The sequence below is a fragment of the Suricata suricatta genome, chromosome 12 (assembly GCF_006229205.1).
Source record: "Suricata suricatta isolate VVHF042 chromosome 12, meerkat_22Aug2017_6uvM2_HiC, whole genome shotgun sequence".
In the NCBI taxonomy this organism is placed as follows: domain Eukaryota; kingdom Metazoa; phylum Chordata; class Mammalia; order Carnivora; family Herpestidae; genus Suricata; species Suricata suricatta.
This window is the reverse complement of record NC_043711.1, coordinates 102,083,274-102,105,737: the sequence shown is the minus strand read 5'-3', so window position 1 is coordinate 102,105,737 and position 22,464 is coordinate 102,083,274. Positions and strand designations below refer to the sequence as shown.

Genomic DNA, 22,464 nt, shown 5'->3' with positions numbered 1-22,464 from the left:
AGTGACTTATCATCACCATGACTGTTGTTTTCGTAGTTGTCATTCCTCACCCTTTGGGGCTCGGTCGGGCTGGCGGCCTCCAGCCAGCTTGCCTGAAATCCATGGGCTAAACTATTATCTCTCATCACCTTCCCTTCTTCCTCTTCATGGCACGTTGCAGATTCATAATTATATGTTGATGTGCCTGGTTCTCTAATTTTGCATGTTGTCCGCCACCAGATGAGGGGCACTGGAGGGGACGGGCTGGGGTTTGCTCCCCACTGCATGGCTGGGGCCCGGCACCGCCTCAGTGGGTGTGTGCAGGACAGCGTCAATAAATATTGAGTGAAAATAGTCATTGCGTGATTGAATGGCCGATCCAGTTTAGTAAGTGAGGGGGTGTGCCTCACTGCTCATGGTGCAGCTGACCCTCGGAGGGAGACCCAAGCACCTGTTCTCAGGGGACCAAGGGGTAGGGGACCGAGGGGTAGGGGACCTGGAGCTACAGCCCCTCCTCCACTGAGGGTGGGGCCAGGCGCTGGACTTGGAGGGCACTGCTCCATCCCGTTCTCCCTCCGATTTGCTCTCCAAGAGGCATCCAGCCAGCACGAGCCCTCCTGGGCGCTCGGGATCACATCTGATGGTTTCCAAAGCTGCTTCTGCCCTTGGGGTCTGTTGACCTCTGAAGCCCCCCTCAGTCCTTGTCCTGAGATTTTACACCCTTGGGGCATCTCTCCCTAGTCTCCTCTGTTCCTGATTCTCCCCACGGTGCCCAGGAGCCTGGGCAGATGAGCCCCGTGACTGCTCTCGCCCTCGTGGGGGCCTGAATTTGGAGGAGCTTGCCTGAAGTCCAAGGCGGACACCCCAGGAGGGCGTTCCACGGGGAATGACTTGGTCAGTCAATTCCCCCAGCAACCAAGGGCAGAAGAAATGATGTCTCAGCCTGGAAGCGCAGGGCATCCCCTCGAGTTCCACAGCCAACACGCAGGCGCCGAGACAGACCTGGAAATTCAGTTAGTGAGCGGAACCCCAGGTCTGCTCCTCTCGAGGCCTTCGGGGCCAGCCGAGTGGCCGAAGCCCTGCTGCCCGCCCTCGCTGACTCAGAGCCCCCGGGGGCAGCACTGCCGTCTCTGCGGACTCGCTCCGGCGCCGCCCTCTGACCCCCGGGAGTCGCTTCAGTGACAGGAAAAGGAAAGAGCCCCTCGCATCCCAACACAAAACAAGCAGACTCGGTTTGCATTGAAAAGTCCTGACGGCACAGGGTACGCTGAGTATCCGGAAAACAAATAAATCACGCGTGAACGCCCGACAGACAGGGAGCAGATGGCTGGGGATGTTTGTGCGGTTTTTACAGTCAGACTTCATTGTGAAGGGCGGGCACGCGCCAGGGACCCAGAGGGCCACCTCGGGCCGAGGAGGTGCTTGGCCCCAGCCCCCCAGCCTCCCCAGGAAGGGACTCGTCCCCCGACGCTCTATGCTCCTGCCCTCACCTGGACTGAAGCATCGAGACCCTGAATGAAGTAATCACCAGGCACAAGAGCGTTTGTTGTAAGGGGCCTGGAAGGCCCACGGAGCACACGTCTAACACCCGGGGCGGGGCTTTGCCAAAGGGAGCTGCGCTCTCAGCGTCCGGGACGCGTGCGTCGCCGGGTGGGAGCGCTTGGAGCAGCGGGTGCTGCTTGCACGGGCCTGGCCGGCTCCAGCCCACGCGGGCCGTTGTGTTTAATGGTTTAATGGTTACAAAGGTGCTTATGGCTGCTTATGTGTGTCCACCGGGTCACAAATGTCAGCTGCTCTGTCTCCGTGATTTGCATGCAATTGCTCTAGACCCAAGCTGGCCTGCAATTGAGGGGCCGCTCACGCAGCTGGAGGACCTCATCAACTGTGAAAACAAGCTTGCCTCGCCAGGCCCCGCCTGCCTGGAGGAAGAGGCAGAGGGGTGCACAGCCCCCACCTCCGTGCCTTCAGCTACTACGCACAATGCCCAGCACGCAACCGGGGATCAATAAATAATTGTCAAAGGAAGGAAGGAAACGTTGAGTCCCTTACCCCTCCCTCGCTTTGTATGATACCTTTCTTATCCTCCAGGCGCCTCTTCAAGGACACGAGTCCCCGGAGCATCTGTCCCTCCGTCAGCACTAGCTGCGTCATCACAGAGCTGGACCCTGGCCCTCACCTTCACCCCGGCCTCCCGAGGCAGAGCTGGACACGCCACAGGCGCTCAATCGAGACCTGCGTCCATAGACTATGAACAAGGAAAGAGGAGATGTGGTTTTCTACGCTCAGATGTCTGTCCCTCCCTGTGGAGTCCCTCTCCATAGGGGCTCTGTGAAGCCGATGCAGGGAAAGGGGGCTGGAGGAGTGGAGGCAGGAAGGCCACGGAGTTCACCTGGTAAAGGAGGAAAGGCTGTGAGCTGGAAGTGTGCATACGTGCAATTCACACCTTCTAGGTTGCTAGAATCAAAAAGACAGGCAAAAACCAGAGCTGGGGAGTGTGGGGGGGACTGGAACTCCCTATGCTGCTGGTGAAAATGGAAAACAGCTGCTCTGGAAACCAGTCTGGAGGTCCCTCAGAAAGTCAAACACAGGGGCGCCTGGGGGGCTCAGTTGGCTAAGCGTCCGGCTTCGGCTCAGGTCATGATCTCACGGTTCGTGGGTTCCATCCCCGTGTCGGGCTCTGGGCTGACAGCTCGGAGCCTGGAGCCTGCTTCCGATTCTGTGTCTCCCTCTCTCTCTCTGCCCCTCCTCTGCTCGCCTTGACTCTCTCTCTCTCTCAAAAATAAATAAAAAACATTTAAAAATTAAATAAAAGAGAAGGTTAAACACAGCGTTGCCCTGTGATCTGGCAGTTCCCTTCACGGGGGTGTGCCTCAGAGCAAACACAAGTCACAACAGCGCCGCTCACAATAAACAGCCCAACTGTAAAGCTGCCCCAAAACGTCCATCAACTGATGGTGTCTCTGTACATTGGGATATTATTCAGCCATAAAAAGGGATGCTATTCTGATATTTGCTAGGACATGGATGCACTTTGAAGACATGACACTAAGTTAAAAAAAAAAACATTAAATCAAGACCACATACTAGGGCACCTGGGGGCTCAGTCGGTTAAGCGTCCAATGTCGGCTCAGGTCATGATCTCATGGTTCTTGAGTTCGAGCCCCCCATAGGGCTCTGAGCGGTCAGCACAGAGCCAGGAGCCTGCTCTGGATTCTGTGTCTCCCTCGCTCTCTGCCCCTCCCCTGCTCACACTCTGTCTCTCAAAATAAATAAATGTCAAAAAAATCTAAATAAATAAAAGTAAGAGACCACATGTGGTAGAAGCCCACCTAAAGGTAACATCCAGAGCACGCAGGTCTGCGGAGACAGAAAGCAGGTCAGTGTTGGCTTGGCCGGGGCGGGGGGATGGGGAGGGAACAGGGCTGACTGTCGGCCTTCAGGATGGAATGTTCTAGAACTTAGGACGTGACGATGCTTGCATGACTCTGTAAATATGCTCAAAGCCACGTACACTTTCAATGGGTGAGTAGTACGGATTGTAAATTATATCTCAATAAAGCTGTCAAAGCCAGTGATGTGGGCTCACGCCTGGCTCTGGCCATTTCCTGATTGCCTCACGTTCTCAGGACCAGGATGCCCATCCTGTGGGTTTGCTGGGAAATGAAATGAGAAGCGATACATGTAGGGCTTAGCTCCTGGCCCGGCGTGCAGTGGGCCCTCGCTCTGCTTATTTGGTGCCCTCTTATGCAGCCCCCCATGACCCGCGGGCGACAAGACAGGGGCTCCCCTCTCAAACTGACCCAGCCGCTGACGCCCTCGGCTGAGAGGCTGCGCCTCCCCTCCCCGTGCCCCAGGCCTTCCAGAACACACCAGCAGCCAGAGACGGCATGATGCTTGGTCACTTTTGGCCAACTGAGGCCAGGAAAGAAAGGGCAGGTGGGACTTAGTGAGCAGACCCCCACCCCACCCCATCTGAGAGTGGAGAGAAAAGTGGCCCAAGTTTCAGACATTCTCCTGTCGAGGCTTTGGCTTCCCCCCCATGTGCCGGACGCAGCCCCGCACCATCACCTGTGCGATGTCTCCGACAGCACCTGGCCCGGCACCGCAAGGACCATTGCCCTGGTCCATGGGTCAGGGGTGCTCACTCTGCCCTTGCCCCTCCCTGCCCCTGCCGCTCGAAGACCCAGCTTCCCCTGGGCTCCCTGCACTGGCCCCCAAGCCCAGCAGCACCAGCCACGTGCGTGCAGAAGTGGGGGTCCAACTGCGCCCCCAGCTCTGAGCTGCGTGTTTCACTCTGCCCCCCACTTGCCCTGATCCCACAGGTCACGGGGATTGTTTCATGCTGGTCCCTCTAAAAATGTGTCACAGCGGGGCCCTGGCGCCACCGTGAGCCCTCTGCCCGCCTTGCCTTGCTGTTCTTTGTCAGAGGAAACGCACTAAGGGAAGGAAGAGCGTGAGGACAGCTCCTGACTACGACTTCCTGCAAACACGGCCCTCGAGCCCTGCCCGGCCCTGGTGCCGTCCCCGTCCCGGGCCTGGGAGCCGCCTGCCGCCTGCAGACAGGGCGTCCCAGGCAGGGACTCGGGTCTGCTGCCTTCTCGGGAGTCCAGCGGACACGTCTGCAGTGTCGTGATGACGGGAACGCGTCCACACTTGACACGGGGCGGGGAGTGGCGGCCGGACTGGTCCCGCTGTCACCGCGTGTCAGCTGTGGATGCTCTGGAAGTCACTGGACCCCTTCAGAGCCTCCACTTCCTCATCGGCTGTTGTGAAGTCCCAGGAAGAAATGGGGTGCCAAGCCCAGTGCCCCGCACGCTGAGGACACGGTAGTGGCGGCAGCGGGAGGTGGGCACATCTGCGTCTTCCGTTTCAAAACCCACAGTGGCGCACATGCGGGCCCCGTCCTGGGCAGCTGGCATCTAGACGCTAAACCACAGGGACCCGGGGCCAGAGGGGGTTGTAAAGACCCACAGGGATCTTATCGCTTTGCACATGGAAGCTCCACCTCTTGACCGTGACCCCACAAGACAGGGATGGCCATTAACTCCCTTCTGATGCAAGCCACCCGAGGCTCAGGAAGGTCAAGTCACTTGCCCAAAGGGGCACAGCTAGGAAGTGGCGGTCAGCCATGGAGACTGTAGTCCCACAGACAGCAAGCCCGCCTCTGTGGCTGCTGAGCCCAGTGGTTTTGAGGGTGCCCCTTGGCCTCCTGGAGGAGGTGAGCCTGCCTGTGTCCAGGTGGAGGGAGCTGAGGGCACAGGGCCTGGCAGGCAGCCTTTGAAGAGAGAGCAACCTCACGGGTGACCCCGGGGCCCCAGGAAGGCCTCCATGCTCAGGCTGCAGGGCCGGGGCGGTGAGGGGTGGCGCCCTTCTCCCTACAGGCTCTCCCCCTACATGCATGTGCCCTGCTCCTACAGCTCTCCTGCCACTCGCCCTGCCTGTCCCCCCCAGTTGGGGTGGGGCATCCCTGTCCTCTGCCTCCTGGGGCCCACCGTCCTTTCCTTTGTCGCTCTGAGCTCCTGGGAGACCATGAGCTCCAGGACGGAGAGCTGTGTGTCCCGTCTCTGCAGGGTTCCCACCACGCCCACGCAGGGCAATCGTGGAAGGACGGGAGGCCAGGAGGAAGGTTTCCCTTAGGCCAAGGCAAGTGCCCAGGGGCCCCCGAGAGTGCCAGTCACGGAGGAGTGGCTGAGAGGCGCAGGTGGTCTGGGGTAGAGCCCCAGGCCTGTTCTTTGCTGCTCTCGCCCAGCAAGCCCAAATGAACCCGGTGGCCGTGGCGTTGCCTCGGCCCCCCCCCCGGCCCCTGCACCGGCCTCATTAGGGCGTCGGTGGGAGAACAGATCCCCTGTGTCCCGGGGCCCGGCCGGGCGCAGTGGGGGCCATGCATCTGGCCCACCCAGCCCCGAAGCGGGGCCCAGGGGCATGGCACCTAACTGGGGCGCCCTGAGGCCGGGGGCAGGCCCCATAATTGGCAGGAGGTGGTGGCGTGGCCCCTGCATTCCAGGACAGGCCGGGGGCCCAGGCCTTGTGCAGTTTCGGCCTCTTCGGTTAAAATTGCCCCACCGCCCTCCTGCGCACCGACGGCTCCCACAAACGCAGAGTGGATTCCGTTCCAAGACTTCTTTCCCCTTCTCTTTCCCGACGGCACATTTCAGACTTTCCTCCTGAGCTCCAGAGGGTCTCTCGTCCTGGAAGCCCCCACCTCCCCTCCCCTTTGTCGCCGTCTTCCTCTTTCCTTTTCATTTATTTATTTATTTTTCTAGGACACGACCGGCGACTGCATCGGCCTCCGTGGGGCGGAAGGAGAGAGAAAGTCCCGCGGGAAGGAACACGACCTCACACGCTTGGGGAAACCCGCACCTTCCAGACGGCGTCTCACGGTAAAGCCACGGTGAGAAAAGGGGGGGAAGAGGCCTTTCCCCCTCCGCCTCCTGCCCAACCCCCTCCTTAAGAGGTTCCCACAGTGATAGAATGCACAGCTTTAAAACAACACCAACATTTACCTTGGCAGACGGCCCTGTGGAAAGAATAGGCATTATCGACACAACAGAATGACTTAAAGAAGACACGACCCCCCCGCCCCCCGGAAGTGGGGGGCGTGGAGTCTCTGCAGGACTATTCACCAGCTGCCAGAGCAAACAAGCCTCGGGCCCCAGGGCCTCCTGCAGGGGTGCAGTTCGGCGGCAGCCCCCCGCCCCTGCGCCTGCGTGCAGCCGCCGTCTCTCGCCCATTGTCCCCGCCCACAGGTGCAGGAACCGCGAGGGGCACCCCTGCCCGCGTCCTCCACCGCTCGGGGGGCTCAGGGAGCCGGGGACAGCTCCCCGAACGGTGTGAGGTGACTAAGCATCTAGTTACTGGGATGGGGGATGCCTAGAAGCATGCTTGGAGCACGGAGGGGTGAGCAAGGGGCGGAGGGAGGCAGGAAGGACGCAGTGGCCTCGGCAGCCACCTGGACATCCCAGGCCAGGGTGTTCCACTCGCTTGGTGAAAAGCGCAAAGCCTCTGGCGTCCCCCGTGGGTCCAGACCCCCGCCCCCTCCTTTCCGAACTGGGAAAGCTTGGGAGCATCTCCTAAGCTCGCTGGGCCTCAGTTTCCCCATCTGAGAGATGAGAGCCAATGACAGGGCCTGGTTTATGGGGCTGTTGGAAAGCCGAAGGGAGCCTCGGCCCAAGGTCAACGCGGTGGCTGTGTTCACGCCGGGGAAGAGGACCGGGGGGCGTCCAGTCAGCCCTCCGGGGCGGGGTCTGAGGGAGGGCCCGGTGTTCCAGAAGGTTGGCGGGAGGCTCCGGATGCATGCTCTTTCACACTTTGGGAGAGCACCCCACCCAGGCTCAGGGGTGAGACAAGGTGGGGCCAGAGCATGGCCTCTGGGCCCTGGGTCTTCAGAGATGGGGAAACTGAGGCCCAGAGATGTTCAAGTCAGTGCCCAGTGCAAGCCCGTCATTCCCACACTGACCAGAGGTGGCCATGAAACACCAGGGTGACCCCACCTTCCTTCTCGGTACCCTGCCTGCAGGCCCATGCGCTGGAGCACCCACGCCGGCCTCTCTGGCCTGCGCGTCTGCCCCGACGGCTCCCAGGCAGGGGCGGGTGCTGGCTGGAGGCCCTCTTCCAGGGGCCCATCTCTCCGGGGCCCAGCAGGAAGGAAGTCTCCACGGAGGCGATCTGAGCTCACAATGCCCGGGGGCCTCCGAGGCCTTGTCTGAGCTTCAGCTTTGATTGGTGCCACCTGTCCTGTTTGTCCGGCCCTTTCCGCCTCATTGAATTCCAGGTGCCTTCCTAGCCCCGCTTACTTGCGGAGAGACAACAGGGAGGTTTTAGGGAAATGCTCCTCAAGGAGAAATGGAAAAGCTGGACCTGGGTCCCGTCCTTGCCACTCTGAGACCCACCCCCCCCTTCCAGCCTAGCCTTTCCCTGGGTCCCTGGGCGGGGGGTCTGGGAGCTTCCCTGAGCTCTGGCACACACAAGTCCCCACTCTCCATGTCCACATCTGTGAAATGGGGGTGACAACTATGGTAAATAACCAGGGCACTAAAAGGCCCTAGCAGGCTCCTGCCCCCGGTGAGCGGGTCCTGAGGACCTCCCGGGGCCAGTCCTGGACCAGGCGCTGCGGGGACACTAACCCCGCTGCCTCTGTGGAGCTTAGCATACCACACAGAGAGAAGGACAAGAAATAGGTTCATAAATTAAAAACAAACCAACCAACCAGAGTTGTTATTAATGATAAATAACGTCAAGCAGGACTGGAGGGGGCAACATGGGTGCCCACTTGGGATCCGGTGGTCTGGGAAGAAACAGCTGAGCTGTGACTTGGAGGCTGAGAGGAACACAGACATGGGGAGAGGGTTCCATGTAGTGGAATGACATGTGCAAAGGCCCTGAGGCAGGACAGGCTGGGCATACTCAGGAGCAGCAGGCAACCGCTGTGCTGGAGGCCACTCAGGGTGGAGAGTGGGAGGGGGGGTGGGAGAGGAAGGCAGCCGGGCGCTACGGAGACCTTGTGTCCTAAGAGAGCGGGTCTTCACCCAGTCTTGAGGGCTGAGATCAAGAGTGAGGAGCTTACCTTCTACCTGGGACGTTGGGTGAACATTACAAACCCCTCCCTTCTGGCCTTAGCCAGGCCAAAGAGTGCCGAGGGGAAGGGGGACAGACAGGCACCGGGGCCAGGAGGCTGGGGATGGTCACTCCCGGCTCTGAGGCCAGCATTCAAACAGTGGTTTCCTGGGTACCCATGGGTCACCAGGGGTGTGTGTCGGTGTGCAAAGGCCTCGCCTTATTTCGAATCAGAGTGGGCTGCTGGGTCGCTGCTCCTCCCTGAGCTGCCAGCCAGTCCCTCCCCGAGTGCCAAGGACGGACCCCGGTGGCTGAGGCTGCCACCAGATCGCGTGCCTAGGAGAATAAATCCTCGGAGCACTAACCTTGAAACACCGCCTCTTACGGTTCCCCCGACTCAGAACCGCCGGCCCAACTCTCTGTGCCTCCGATGACGACAATTTCAGTGGCAGAACGGCGCAGCTCACATCTCTGACGTGCTTACAACGCACCGCACAGCGACCTGTCTACACCACACGCGTCACCTCACTTAATCAACATGCTAACCACATGAAAGATCCCAAAACTGAGGCCCAGAAAAGTCGAGACACTTGCCTAAGTCACACAGCAGGCCAGGGACAGGGGCAGGGTCCCGCCCCAGGCAGGGCAGCTCTAGAGCCCAGGCTCCTCCTCGGGGTTCCTGCAACCCCTGCTGTCAGGAACGGGACTTCCAGGGCAGCGAGCGTTTACTGAGCACGTACTACGTGCTGGGTGCGTCTCCGTTCCCCACTCGGCGTTTCGTAAGCTTTTTCCAATATCACCCTCCCAGGGGGCGTTTCTAGATGATTTTTCCCAGCTGCCCCTGGGAAACCACACACAAACTGTGTGTCTCGGCGCATCTGTGCTTTACACACAGAGAGAGAATCCTGCCCGCCCCCCGCCAGGAGCCAGGAGAGCCAGGGTCCCCCCACACTGTCCCGCGCTGGTGACCACACCGAAGCCACCCCGTGACACCCCATTACGTCCATACGCGGGGCGCACGGAGACAACAAACATACACCGGGCTTGTTTCGTCAGGGCCCCATGAAGCCCCCGAAATCAAACACCAATGTGTGTCTGCACGTGCCTTTTCCTGGAGCGGGTCAGCCTCAGGAGTCCCTGACCCCGGACCAGGCCCCGAGGGAGGAGAAGGCTCCCCGGTGGCCCCAGCCGGGCTGCACGGACGCCGGGCCTCCTCCCTTCTCAGAGAGGAAGTCGGGGACGCCGTGGGAAACAGAGCCGACCAGCCTGATGCGCCTCCAGGCTGGGCCCGCTGACCTTTCCCTGAGAAAGTGCTGGCGGCAGGCAGGTCCAGGCCTCACCCGGCCCCGAAATAGCGGGCACCTCCGGCCTGGCCCCCCACGTCCTGAGGAAGCTCCTTGGGGCCGAGCAACAATGGGGCATTGTGCGGCCCAGACAGGAAGCCGGGCCTGCAGGGCCGTCCGACGGTGACCCCGCCACCCCCGGGGACATGTGCGACACGAGTGCCCGTGTGGCCTGCCTGCCTTCCAGCAGCTGGAGCAGGGCGAGGAGAGTGAGGGCCGGAAGTACCAGATGGCCACCTCACCCCTGCAGCGCAGGGCCTGGGGCGGAAGCGTGGAGGACAAACCAGGGAGCCGAGGGACGGACGGACAGACAGACAGACAGGGAGGCATGCGACCCCCCACTGCCCCCAGGCCGGACGTCCCTCCAGAAAGCTTCTCTGTGACAGTGGGGACAGTGCCCGCTTCGAAAAGCCAACAGTTGGCATGTGTTTGCTCCACGCCAAAGACCATGTCTCATGTGGGTCACTCGCCATGTCACTCAGGTTCTCCTCCAGTCTTGCGCCAGCTGCCCTAACCCTTGGCCCTTCCTCAAATGCACTGTGCACCCCAGGGCCTTTGCACTTGCTGCTCCCGCCCCTGGAATGCTCTTCTTCCGGCTGTGTTTAGGTTCTGTTTGTCTGACCGGCTCGTCTTTCTCTCTCCTCACCTCACCTTCCCGGTGATGCACCAACATCGATGTACCATGAGAGTACTTGTTTGCGGGTTCATTTCCACTTCTCGTACTCAGACATCAGCCGTGGGATGGCAGGGGCCCTGCTGACTTGCTCACTGTTGCAGCCTGGTGTCTCCACACACAGGGGTGCTCAGTTGGCATTTGTTGAATGGACGACTTAGCATAGGAGTCCGGTTTGTGTGGTCAGCACTGCACCCCCTTTCAGAGATGAGCCCGTTCACGCCACCACAGAGGAACCAGGGAGCCTCAGTGAGGCTGGAGCACAGGGAGCAAGGGGCAAGGAGGCGGGGTTGGAAGCCTGCTAAGGGGACAAGTACGCAGAAGGCCCAAGACCAGCGGGGAACCAGTGAGACAGCAGGTGAAAGATGAAGGGAGCCTGGCAGGGGGGCAGCAGGGCCGTGGACAGACGGCGACGGCCTGCAGCTCCTTAGAGCCCCCTGGGCCTGAGTGCTGTGTTACCTCCAGTGAGTCGCCTGACCTCTCTGAACTCACGGGGATGGTGGTCACAGCCGCGCTATGTGGTCCCGTTGGCGGACCCTGTCTCTGCGGTCAGAGCTCTGGAAAGGTCGGCTCTCATCAGCTGAACCAGAGGAAACTGCCCTGTCCCGTGGATCAAAGAAGTCCAGCCCTGGCAGTTTCCTGTGGGTCCTCCGCACAGTCTGAACAGCTTGAGACGGTAGCTGTCGTTCAAAGTCACGTGCGCTTTCACACAAAACGCCTCCAGGGTCCAGGAGGCCACTGCCAAGTCACAGGTGAAAGTGCTTAGCAAAGTTTCAGTGTGATGCAAATGTTATTTACAAACACAAAGATGGGGTCCGCTTTGAAAATAAAGCCCAGGGTTCAGTCCCTGAAGGCACAAGGGATGGGAGTTTGGCCATCTAAGGAGGGCCCCCCGGGGCGCCTGGGGGGCTCAGCTGGTTAAGCATCAGACTCTTGGGTTCTGCCAAGATCATGATCCCAGGCTCTATGCTGAGCGGGAAACCTGCCTAAGATTCTCTCTCTCTCTCTCTCTCTCTCCCCCTGTGCCTCTCTTCCCCACTCACGTGCTCTCCCTTTCTCAAAAAAAAAAAAAATCCCCCAAAGGAGGATCATACCTTTTCAGGCACAGTTATTAAGCTCCCACAGGCGCCCCGAATATTACAGTCTTTTGGGATAGACTCACAGCAACAAAATTCACAGGAGACGGAAAGATGAGCCTCCCCGTCTGCTTATCCATCTGAAGGGACGAATGTGATTCCTGGTTGGATCGGGATCCTTGACTTTGCTCCCGGCAGCATGTGCTCGGGGTCGTGAAGGCATCTGGACAGTCAAATGCGACTCCGAAAGGTTGAAATGGGCACAGGAGTCAGAGGAACATCACCCAGGGGATGGCAGTGCCCGAGGGACAAGCCATCGGCTCCGGAGGAGTTGGACAATCTGATTCAGAACAGAACTCGCCAGAAAGCAGGGCCCAAGACCTAGCACCCTCCCCTGACGGTGTTGGCCACATGGACCTTCCTGTCGGGGCACCTGGGGGCTCAGTCGGTTAAGAGTCCGACTCTGGTTCAGGTCATGATCTTGAGTTCATGAATTCGAGCCCTGTGTCGGGCTCTGTGCTGACAGCTCAGAGCCTGGAGCTGCTTCGGATTCTGTGTCTCCCTCTCTCTCTGCCCCTCCCCCACTCGTTCTCTCTCTCTCTCTCTCTCCCTCTCTCTCTCTCTCTCTCTCTCTCTCTAAATGTACCTTCCTGTTACGGCACTGGAGCTCCCAGACACGGGGGAGAGACGACTGTAACTGACGTGGGGTCAGACGTTTTATTGTGATACTTGGAATCTCGGAAGGACCCAGAATGAAGGCAGACAGAAGCCGAAACACCCAGGTCTGGGGCCCCCTATGCTCCATGCCCACCTCCTTCCCTCCGCCCCCCCTTCTGTACTTATTTTAACGTGAGATGAACATGCCGGAGCCATGACCGTCAAGCTGTGGATTTCCCTTCAAACCTTCTCTGAATCCCGGGAAGCCCTTGTCTGAGTCGCACAGGATGGGAGTGGGGGGCTGCCCTGGGAGGAGGCAGAATCGGAGAACTCCCTCCCCGTGGCTCCCTCGGCCTCCCAGGGCCGTGCTCGTGTTCTCCGGGCCCCGGGACGGGAGTCCAGGCCAGGGTGTGGCAAGGAGGCCAATGGCAGGACGGGGACCCCCCCCCAGGTGCGCAGACCCCTGCCCCAGGTCCCCCCCGGGTCCAGCACCCAGGGGCAGCCCATCCCGGCACGCCGGCAGCTCTGGCTCAGCGGGAAGGAGCTGACTGCTGTGTGGCCTGAGCATCCTGAGCCAGGGGCCAAGGGGCACCGGCTGGGCACCCCCCCCCCCGCCCGTGTCCAGGGGGCAGAGGGCTCCCTCGGCTGCAGAAGATCGGGAAGGGAGAGGCTGGAGATGGAGAGCGTGTCTATTTTGGCACCAGCCAGCCGCCGAAAAGCCACAGAGAACATTTCGCCACAAACGAGCGAGACCCGTGAGCAAACGGCCTACTTTGCTTCCTCCGTGAGACTTAAGATCTGGCTCTGGAAGCGACCCAGTGAGCAGAGGTGAGATTTGGGGCTCAGCACGGGATTCATGGGCCTCCATTCTTCTGCCCCCTCCCACCCAGGGGCCCACTGTGGGCCGTGCGTTGTGAGGTGCTGGAGATGGTGAAACATGGCTTCTGACCTTTCAGAGCTCGTGGGCCAGGGAGGAGAGGATCATGTCTCCAGGGTGGGCTCCAAGTTCAATGAAGGAGAGGTGTGGGGTGCCGCTGGCAATTAAAATAGAGGGGACAGGCATAGCCAGTGGGCTCAGGGAAGAGCGGGCACTGTAAGCAGAGGAAATAGCACATGCAAAGGCCCTGAGGCCAGAGGAAGCTTATGAGGCTTGAGGCTGGTCAGGGGGCCAGGAATTGTTTCCGAATCTTCCCTGGGACGTCACAGAGGACGGACTGGAGAGGACCAGAGGCGCACGGGGAGCTCAGATGCAGGATGTGTCAACGCCATCCCCTCGCTCAGCCAGCCCTTTGCAGCCGACTAAGTCCTCTGTACTAGATTCTGTTTTCATCCCCAGACTGACAACAGCCCCAAACGCCACGTCACAGGAGCGGAGTAAGGATCAGTCTCTGCGCTGGTTTGTGTAGACGCCGGACTCAAACCCGGGGCAGACTGAGGTCGGCGTCCCAGCCGCCCCTTCCCATGGGTCCACGGAGCGGAGGAGGGTTTCCTGGGCCCCCGCGAGCCCGGATCACCCCCAGCCACGTCACGTCCGGGGTGCTTGCGTGTCAAGCCTTTCAAAGCACACAGGCGGCAGGGCCCAGCTGGCCTGCTCTCGCCACCAATCCCGCGCCCAGTGCTAACGGTGACCCACCAGGCGGCCACACAGGCCTTCAGCCACCCGGGCTGGCGTCTCTCTGTCCCCCACCAGCCTCGGGCCGGAGGTGCCAGACCCATTGATTGGGTTGGTGGGACCCACCTCTGACTCTCACTGCCACGCTCCTGGGTTTATCTTGTACTTTGTGGCCCCTGTCCTCACCGCGGTGGAGGCTCACTGTCTCACTCACATCTGCCGCGGTGGACATCCCAGGCCAGCCAGTGTGGCCCTCACCGGGGCCGTGGCCTTGACAGGCACTCCTCTCCGGGCCCCGGGATCGGCCCAGATCTGCCCCCTGGACTGCTGCAGACAGGTGCCCGGGGCCCTTGCCCAAAGCCCGGCCGGCCGGAGGAGGCTCAGAGCGAACGTGGGCGGGGCACCGGTCACCCTGCCGGGCGTCGGGAGCGCCCCGCGTGCACCAGCAAGGACGTTATCACTACCGCGTTCCCACTATCAGTCAGCGCTATGCCCTAGGATGCGTCCAGCACCTTCCACGCATCCTTTCCGTTCTCCCGATGCCCGTGACACCTCCCCACAAAACACTGGAGGCCAGAGAGGTTGACGTGCTCAGCGTCACAGCGCAGGCCTAGGAGCCCAGACTTGGAGCCGGGACCACCTGATCTACATTCCAGGGCTTGAAGCCAGGACACTGAGCTGCCCCTCATCGATGGGGCCCAGCCCTAGAGTCCCACCCCAGCCTGGGGGCGTGGGGGGACACACAGCGTTAACAGATGAGGTGAGGGGAAGGCCTGCTCCGAATCCACTCTCAGCTCCCCGCCTTGGCCCACAGCGCACCCTGCTTGTCTCTCCTTGTGTGGATGAATGACCCTGTGCAAGGAGATGCCCAGAAAATGGGAGCAAAATGCAGATGCCTAGGCCCAGCCTCATACCTGGAATCCGACCCTGACCTCGGGTCTCTGAGTGGCTGAGACCTTCCCTAGGTAGGCAGGGATTTCAGAAAGGAAATCCAGGACACTCCATTAAACTTGTACTTCAGATGAACAATGAGTAACGTTTTAGCATAAGTATGTCCCAAATATTTCATGGGCTATACTTACGTTAAGAGATTATTTGTTGTTTACCTGAAGTTCAGATTTAACTGGGCACCTGCACGCAGCCCAGGAACCCTCTCTCCAAGCGATGCAGGCACCTGAGCAACAGCGACTCACAACGATTCGTGTCCAGGGACCCACTCCGTGTGGGCCGGATGGAGCCCCCAGCCGTGTGCCGTCACGGGTACAAGTTTACGGCTCCTGCCCGAGTCACACCGGTGAAAACGCACATTCTGGCTGCACCCAGGTCCATCTGGGGTCACCACCAGCTCGCACAGGTCGGGAGACTGAGGCTCCGGGAGAATGGGCAAGCCTGTGGAGGTCCCTCCGAGGGAGGCTAGTCCAGGAGGCGCAGGGGCTGCTGGACCGCCGCTTGGAGCTGAGGCCCGAGGCAGGTCTTCCCGGCATTCAGGGCCATCTGAGCTCAGGCCCAGCACCTGGTGTCTCCTGAGTGGGAAACAGCCCCCCTGTGCCCCCCTGGATGCTTTCCCACCCGCCCGCATCAGCCAGATGGCCCTGCAGAGCAGGGGGGGGGCTGCTGGGGGGCCGGCGAGGGGCCGGGGGACGTCACGCTGGAGCCAGCCCAGATGCCTTCGCAGGGTAAGCATTTTCATTCCAGCCTCAGAGACCGCCCTGCTTCTGGGAAGGCAGAGCCCGACGCATGCACAGCACACCCTGCAGCCCTTTGGCTGTTCCATCTCAAAGAAACCCAAGGTCTAGAAAGAATCTAATTCAGCATCTCCTGCACAGTCTTACCACGCATGGAATGGAATCACTCATGAAACTTGGCTCGCTGCTGACCATGTGCTGGAGGGCCCGGGGCTCTGCTGGGACCTGGCGGGGTGGGAGGGCTCCTGCCAAGGGGCTTCTCTGGACGGTGTTATGACCCGTGAGCCAGCCCCCCTCCTTCAGTCGAGCATCCTCTCCCACCCCTCCCTGACACTCACGGGTGCATTAGGCCTTCTAGACTCCCCTCCCGGGTCCTCAGAGCTGCCAACCCTGGCTTCAAATCCTCTTGACTTAAATTATGAGCTGTGGGCAAGTCACTTTCTCTTTCTGAAACCTTCATAAAATCTGTAAAATGGCGCCAGTCATCGTTTTGCTCCCAGATTGTTGTAGGAATCCACGAAACACAGGCCTCTCACGCGGTCGGTACCCCGTGAGCCGCAGAGGCTATTCCGATGGGTTTTCATTTCCTTTCTGTTTCAGTTTCCCTCCGTAAGAAGCCCGTGAGGACGGGGCCTCTATTTTGTCCACTCCTGGATTGTTAGCCCCTGGCCTCTGGAGCAGCCATGGGCTCATGATAGCTTTTCAGTAGATAAATGTGGGAAAGAATGAGTGCCCCAGGGTCTGGGAGAAACTGCCGTTTCACTTCAAGGAGCTGAATGGCATCCTTGAAGGAGAATGGGGTTCACGCGCCATGGGCATCTGCACAGGTCCACCAAGTGCTTTCTAAAGGGTTTTCAAAGTGGGATTGTCGTCCCCGCTTCCAGATAAAGAAGCTGCAGCAGCTCAGAAGGGAGAATAGAATTCCTCAGGCCACTAAGAAGCTGGAAATACTAACGTGGGCACCAGTCACCATGGTCCCCATGCCTCTTGCTATCCGTTCATGCCCTTATCCCTACTCCTACACCAAGTAGGGTGGACCGCTGTAAACCTCCATAGCATTTTGGGGAAATGACCACGTGTGACCTCCAGGGCCGCCGTAGAAGACATTGAGCCTTCTATCTTGCCTTCCCTTGGATCGTTCCTCGGGGGGACACCAGGAGCTGCGTTGTGAGGACACGTGAGCGGCTCCCTGTGGCACCTGAGCACGCCATCTTGAGAGCAGATCTCCAGCCCCAGTCGAGCCTCCGGATGCAAGAGCCCTGGCTGGCATCTTAGCTGATTCCCCTGAGGGATTCCTCACCGGAACCACCCAGCTGGGCTGCTTTAGAACTCATGACCCACAGAGACCATGTGAGATCATAAATGTGGACCTTTGGGGTTAATTTGTCACGTGACAACAGATGACTAATACAACAAACCACAGACTGGGGGGAGATGTTTGTTGGGCTCACATCTGGCAACACATGCCCAGAATACATGAAGAACTCTCAAGTCACAATAATCAAAAAAACAAGCAAGTCAAGAAAATGAGGAAAAGATTTGAACTGGCATCTCACAGAAGATATACAAACAGCCAACAAACGCATGAAAAACGGCGTAATGTCATTAGTCATTTGGGGAATCCAAATTAAAACCGCACAGAGGCACAGCTACACACCTGCTAGAAAACATCTTAAAATCTGACAGCACCTTATGCTAACAAGGATACAGATCAGCCAGAACAGTCCTTTCTGCAGGCGGGAATGCAAAACGGTGCAGCCACTTTGGAAAACAGTCTGGCAGCTTCTTATGAAGCTCAACATAGATTCATCTCATGACTCGACGATCACAGGCACTAACCCAACAAAAACGGAAAGTCGTGCTCACACACACACAGCGTGGACATGAATGCTTATAGCAGCTTTATTTGTGATTGTCAAATTTGCAAACAATCCGAATGTCCCCTACTCGTCCATAAAGAGGAACAACCCTCCGAAAACCCCAGGCGTGGACGAAAATCAGATCCATTCTACTATGTGAAAGAAGCCAAACTCAAAAGGCTATGGTATGAGTCCATCTATGAGATATGCCGGAAAAAGCAAAATTAGACAGATAGGCACCGGGGTGTCCTGGGCTGGGGGCTGGGGTGAGACAGGAGGGGATTTCGCGGGGCTGCAGAGCTGTTCTACACCCTGTTTGTAGCAGTGGTTGCACCCTTGTATGTGTTTGTCAAAATTCATGGAAGGGTGAACTTTAAGTCAGTTATGCCTCACTAAACTTGACCTTAAAAGAGATCTCCCGAGAAGGAAGCAAAGAAAGATTTCCCCGATGATGCCTCTAACATCCAGAAGCCGTAGAGGAAAAACTAAGCTCAACCACATAATCAAAACTGCCATGTGATAACCGGAGAATCCAACCCAAAAAGCCTATCGGCACCATCAAGAGACAAAGTGACAAACTGGTAAGGACGTTTGAAGTTTACGTTGCAGACGAGGACCTAATATCCCTAAACCATAAAGTGCATTTCAACAAATAAGAAAAAAACCACAATAAAAATAAAGGGTATGAATGGATAACTCACCAAAAAGGGAATATCTTTTGGTTTTAGATACATGAAAAAGATGTGTGATCTCAATCATATCGTAAGGAATACAGAATAAAACTGTGCTGAATTACCCATGTTTACCTGACAAACGGACAAAACCCCAAAAGTCTGATAGTTCACTCTGTTGGTTAAACTTTGGGAAAACAGGCACGCATGCATTGCTGGTGGGGCTAGAACTCAGCCCAACCCCGAATGGCACGAACTGGGGTAGCATCAACGATACATTTGCAACATATGTGGGAAATAGCGATTCCAACTTTATTTTATTTTCATTTTTTTAATGTTTATTTAATTTTGAGAGAGAGACAGACAGAGTGTGAACAGAGGAGGGACAGAGACAGATGGAGACACAGCATCTGAAGCAGGCTCTAGGCTCTGAACTGTCAGCACAGAGCCTGATGTGGGGCTCAAGGTCACGGATTGCGAGATCATGACCTGAGCCGAAGCCGGGCACTTAACCAACTGAGCCACCCAGGCGCCCCGCAATTCCAACTTTAAAACTTAATTCTACAGAAGTACTTGCACCTATGAAAATTGGTGTATGTACATAGTTATTAGCTAAATTATTTTTAATAGCATAAAATTGACAACAACCCAATAAAATATTATGCAGCTATAAGGGAGAGGAGAGAGAGAGAACTTACTCTTGTCTGCTCAGTGACTTTTGACTAGCTCTTGATCCACCTCCCCTTGGAGATCTCAGAAGTCATCTTTGGCATTTTGGGGACCTCTCAACAGTCACATCCAAGTACTAAAGACCAGAACAGAGATTTTTAACCTTCAGAACAGCAACTATGACAAAGACTGGTGTTGCTTACTACAATCTGTTACATATGTAAATTTGTAAAATAATGACCATTAGATTAAAAAGTCACCAACTACTCCCTTCTCTGTTTTAAAATCTATAGGAATGAAAAAAAAAAGACACTCCCCCTCCCATTTGACGAGGGTCCAAAATTATCCAGTGGGAAAAGAAGAGTCTTTCCAACAACCAGCCCTCAGACAACAGGCTGTCCACACGCAGAAGACTGAGCTCAATCCCGACCTCACACTGTATATAAACATTAGTTCAAAATGAATCAAAGATCCAAACACAAGAGCAAAACCGTAAAACCCTTAGAAGAACACAGAGGGACAAATCTTCATGACCTTGGCTTGGCAAAGGATCCTTAGGTACAACACTAAAGTATGATAACAAAGGCAAACATAGTTAAATTGGACTTCTCAAAACTAAGGAGATTTGGAGCACCTGGGGGGCTCAGTTGGTTGAGCGCCCGGCTTTGGCTCGGGTCACGATCTCACTGTTCATGGGTTCGAGCCCCGCGTCGGGCTCTGTGCTGACAGCTAGCTCAGAGCCTGGAGCCTGCTTCCGATTCTGTGTGTGTCCCTCTCTCTGCCCCTCCCCTGCTCATGATCTGTCTCTCTGTCTCTCAAAAATAAATAAATGTTAAAACAATTAGAATAAAACTAAAAAGCTTTTGTGCCTCAAAGGACCAAAAAAGCCATATGGGAGGAGTTATTTGCAAATCATGTATCTGATAAGGGACTTGTACTCAGAACACGTAAAGAAGGCTCACCACTCAACAATAAAAGGACAAATAACCCGATTTTTAAAATGAGCAAAGGCTTGGAAAAGACATTTTTCCAGGGCAGATATACAAAGTGGCCAATAAGCACATAAAAAGGGACTCCACAGCATTAGTCATGAGGGAAATGCACACCGAAACTGCACGTCCCAGGATGGCTAGAATCCGGAAGTCCGATAAGTCGAATGTGGGCAAGGATACCGACCAAGGGAAGCCGGACATGCTGCTGGCAAGGTACGAATGGCTCAGCAGCTCTGGAAAACACGACAGCTATTTCTCAAGTGGTTGAACACGGGAGTTACCACACAACCCAATAGTCCAGTCCTAGGTACCCGAGAGACACACGGAAACATGTGCCACTTGTACGCAAACGTCGATGGCAGCGGTAGGCATGATGGCCAGGAACAACCCAGATTCCCGCCAAGCGAACAGTGGATAAACAGAGTGTGGCTTGTGCAGACGATGGCGCATTAGTTATCCAGCCGTGAAAGGGAAGGAAGGAGGGACCGATGTGCATTACAACACGGGTGGCCCCCGTCACATTATGGTGACAGATAGGCGTCGTCACAAGAGATGAGCAGTGTATGACCCCACGCTATGAAAGTCAAGGACGGGGACTCTAGGAAGACAAAAGGTAGATTCGTGGTGATTTAGGGCCGGCGTGGGGGTCAGAGGACGAGGGTGTGATCGCTAAACGTTATGGGGCTTCTTTCTCGAGATGATGAAGATGCTGTTTGCTTGGGTTTTTTTGGAAAATGTTCTAAAATGCCCCTGAAGGAATGTTTGCATGTAGCTCTGAGTATGAGAAAGACCATCGGGCCACACGCCTAAAATGGGTGACTTGTGGGGCATATGAACTCAATAAAGTGCTTTTTTAAAAAGAGGAAAAAGATGGGGCACCTGCGTGGCTCCGTCCATTGAGCATCCGACTCTTGATTTCTGCTCAGGTCATGAACTCACAGTTCGTGGGTTCGAGCCCCGCATCGGGCTCTGTGCTGACAGTGCAGAGCCCGCTTGGGATTCTCTGTCTCCCTCTCTCTCTGCCCCTCCCCCACTCATGCACGCTGTCTCTCTCTCCCTCTCTTTCTCTCTCTCTCTCAAAGTAAAGAACAAACATTTTTTAAAAATAAAATAAAAGAGGGGGGAGCAAGGAAAGAAGACACCCTCAGCCCCCCGGCTCGGTGGAAGCCTGGAGCCCATAAGTAGAAGCCCAGGAAAAGCTTCGACATTCCAAAGAAGATTTTACCATGGGCTCCAAATGCATCTTAATAGAAATATTTTCAAGATGTTCCCTCCCAGTATCCCCCCCCCCCGTGGAACATGTGCCCAGAAACCAGAAGTTCCCCTTTGGGGTGAATCTCGGACCACAATTGAACTCACATTTGAACAAGCCCTAGGTGTGATGTTAGAGAAGCTGCCTTCGGCAGCCGGCACGCCCCCTCCCCACCGGGCAGGCTGCTGGCCCGCCCCCTCCCGAGAAGCTGTTTTAAGTGCAATTATCCAGGGAGGGCATAAGGCACCAGGCTCTTTGGGGAAGAATTAGGTAATTGGATCATTTTTTCTCCTTGACAGGGAAGAGCCAGGGACAGCTGGGGGACCTGAAGGCCTATAAGCTCTTTGAGGGGGAAATCAAATCTTAATTACAACTCAGGTCCTGCTAATGGCTGAGAGGAAGAACAGATTACCTAAAGCGGGGCGCTTGAAGTGTGGTCCCCGGCAACAGCAGCCTGGCGTGGAAACGCACCAGCAATGCAGATTCTCAGGCCTGACCCAGCCCTGCTGGGTCGGAGCCTCGGAGTGGGACTTGGCAGTCTGTGTTTTCAAAAGCTCTCCAAGTGATTCTATCGGGAGCTCATGTTGGAGCACCCCCAACCTAATGGGTGATTTCATTCATTCGACAAATATCTACTGAATGCTCCCAGATATACTTGGAATTGCTGGAGGTTCAAGGGTTACATTCATCAGGGAACAAGATGTAGTGGGGTGAGGGGTGGTCACCCAAAAGACATGTCTCCCCAAACCGTGACTGTGACCTCACTTGGAAAAAGGGTCTTTACAGACACAAGTAAGTTAAGGATCTTATGAGGTCATACTGGATCAGCTCGATGGGCCCTAAACCCAACGAAGTCCAAGTCAAGACGGAGGAACAGGTTGGAATGAAGCAGCCACAAGCCAAGAGGCTTAGAACCGGCAGCGCTGGGAGAGGGGAGGAGGGGCTCTGCCCTCGGGCCTCCAGAGGCACCTCTGTCCCCCGGGGACAGCGAGAGGGTAAATATCTATTATTTTAAGCCACCCAGTTTGTGTTAATTTGTTACAGCAACCCCAGGAAACTAATCTACAAGACCAATAAGGGTCATGACTTAAAAAATCTCATATTCTGGGGGGTCTGGGGGGCTCAGTAGGTTAAGCGTCTGTCTTCAGCTCAGGTCATGCTCTCACTGTTCGTGGGTTCGAGCCCCGCGTCGGGCTCTGTGCTGACAGCTCAGAGCCTGGAGCTGCTTCGGATTCTGTGTCTCCCTCTCTCTGCCCCTCCCCTGCTCATGCTCTGTTTCTCTCTGTCTCAATAATAAATAAACGTAAAAAAATTTTTAAATTCTTATATTCTAATGGAGGAGATAGATGAGATGATAGATGATAGATAGATAGGAAGATAGACAGACAGAAAGATGACACAGGTGGAAGGATGGACGGACAGGAAGGTGGGTAGATAGGCAGG

General features: G+C 56.7%; 1 long non-coding RNA gene across 1 annotated transcript; it reads right to left on the bottom strand.

The window, feature by feature from the left end:
• Positions 1–337: 337 nt before the first annotated feature.
• On the bottom strand, positions 338–7,586 carry LOC115275260. The gene is made up of 3 exons (XR_003901448.1): positions 7,470–7,586; positions 2,052–2,224; positions 338–981 (listed from the first exon to the last, which is right to left on the bottom strand). It is a non-coding gene; the product is annotated as an uncharacterized LOC115275260 (long non-coding RNA).
• Positions 7,587–22,464: the final 14,878 nt, after the last annotated feature.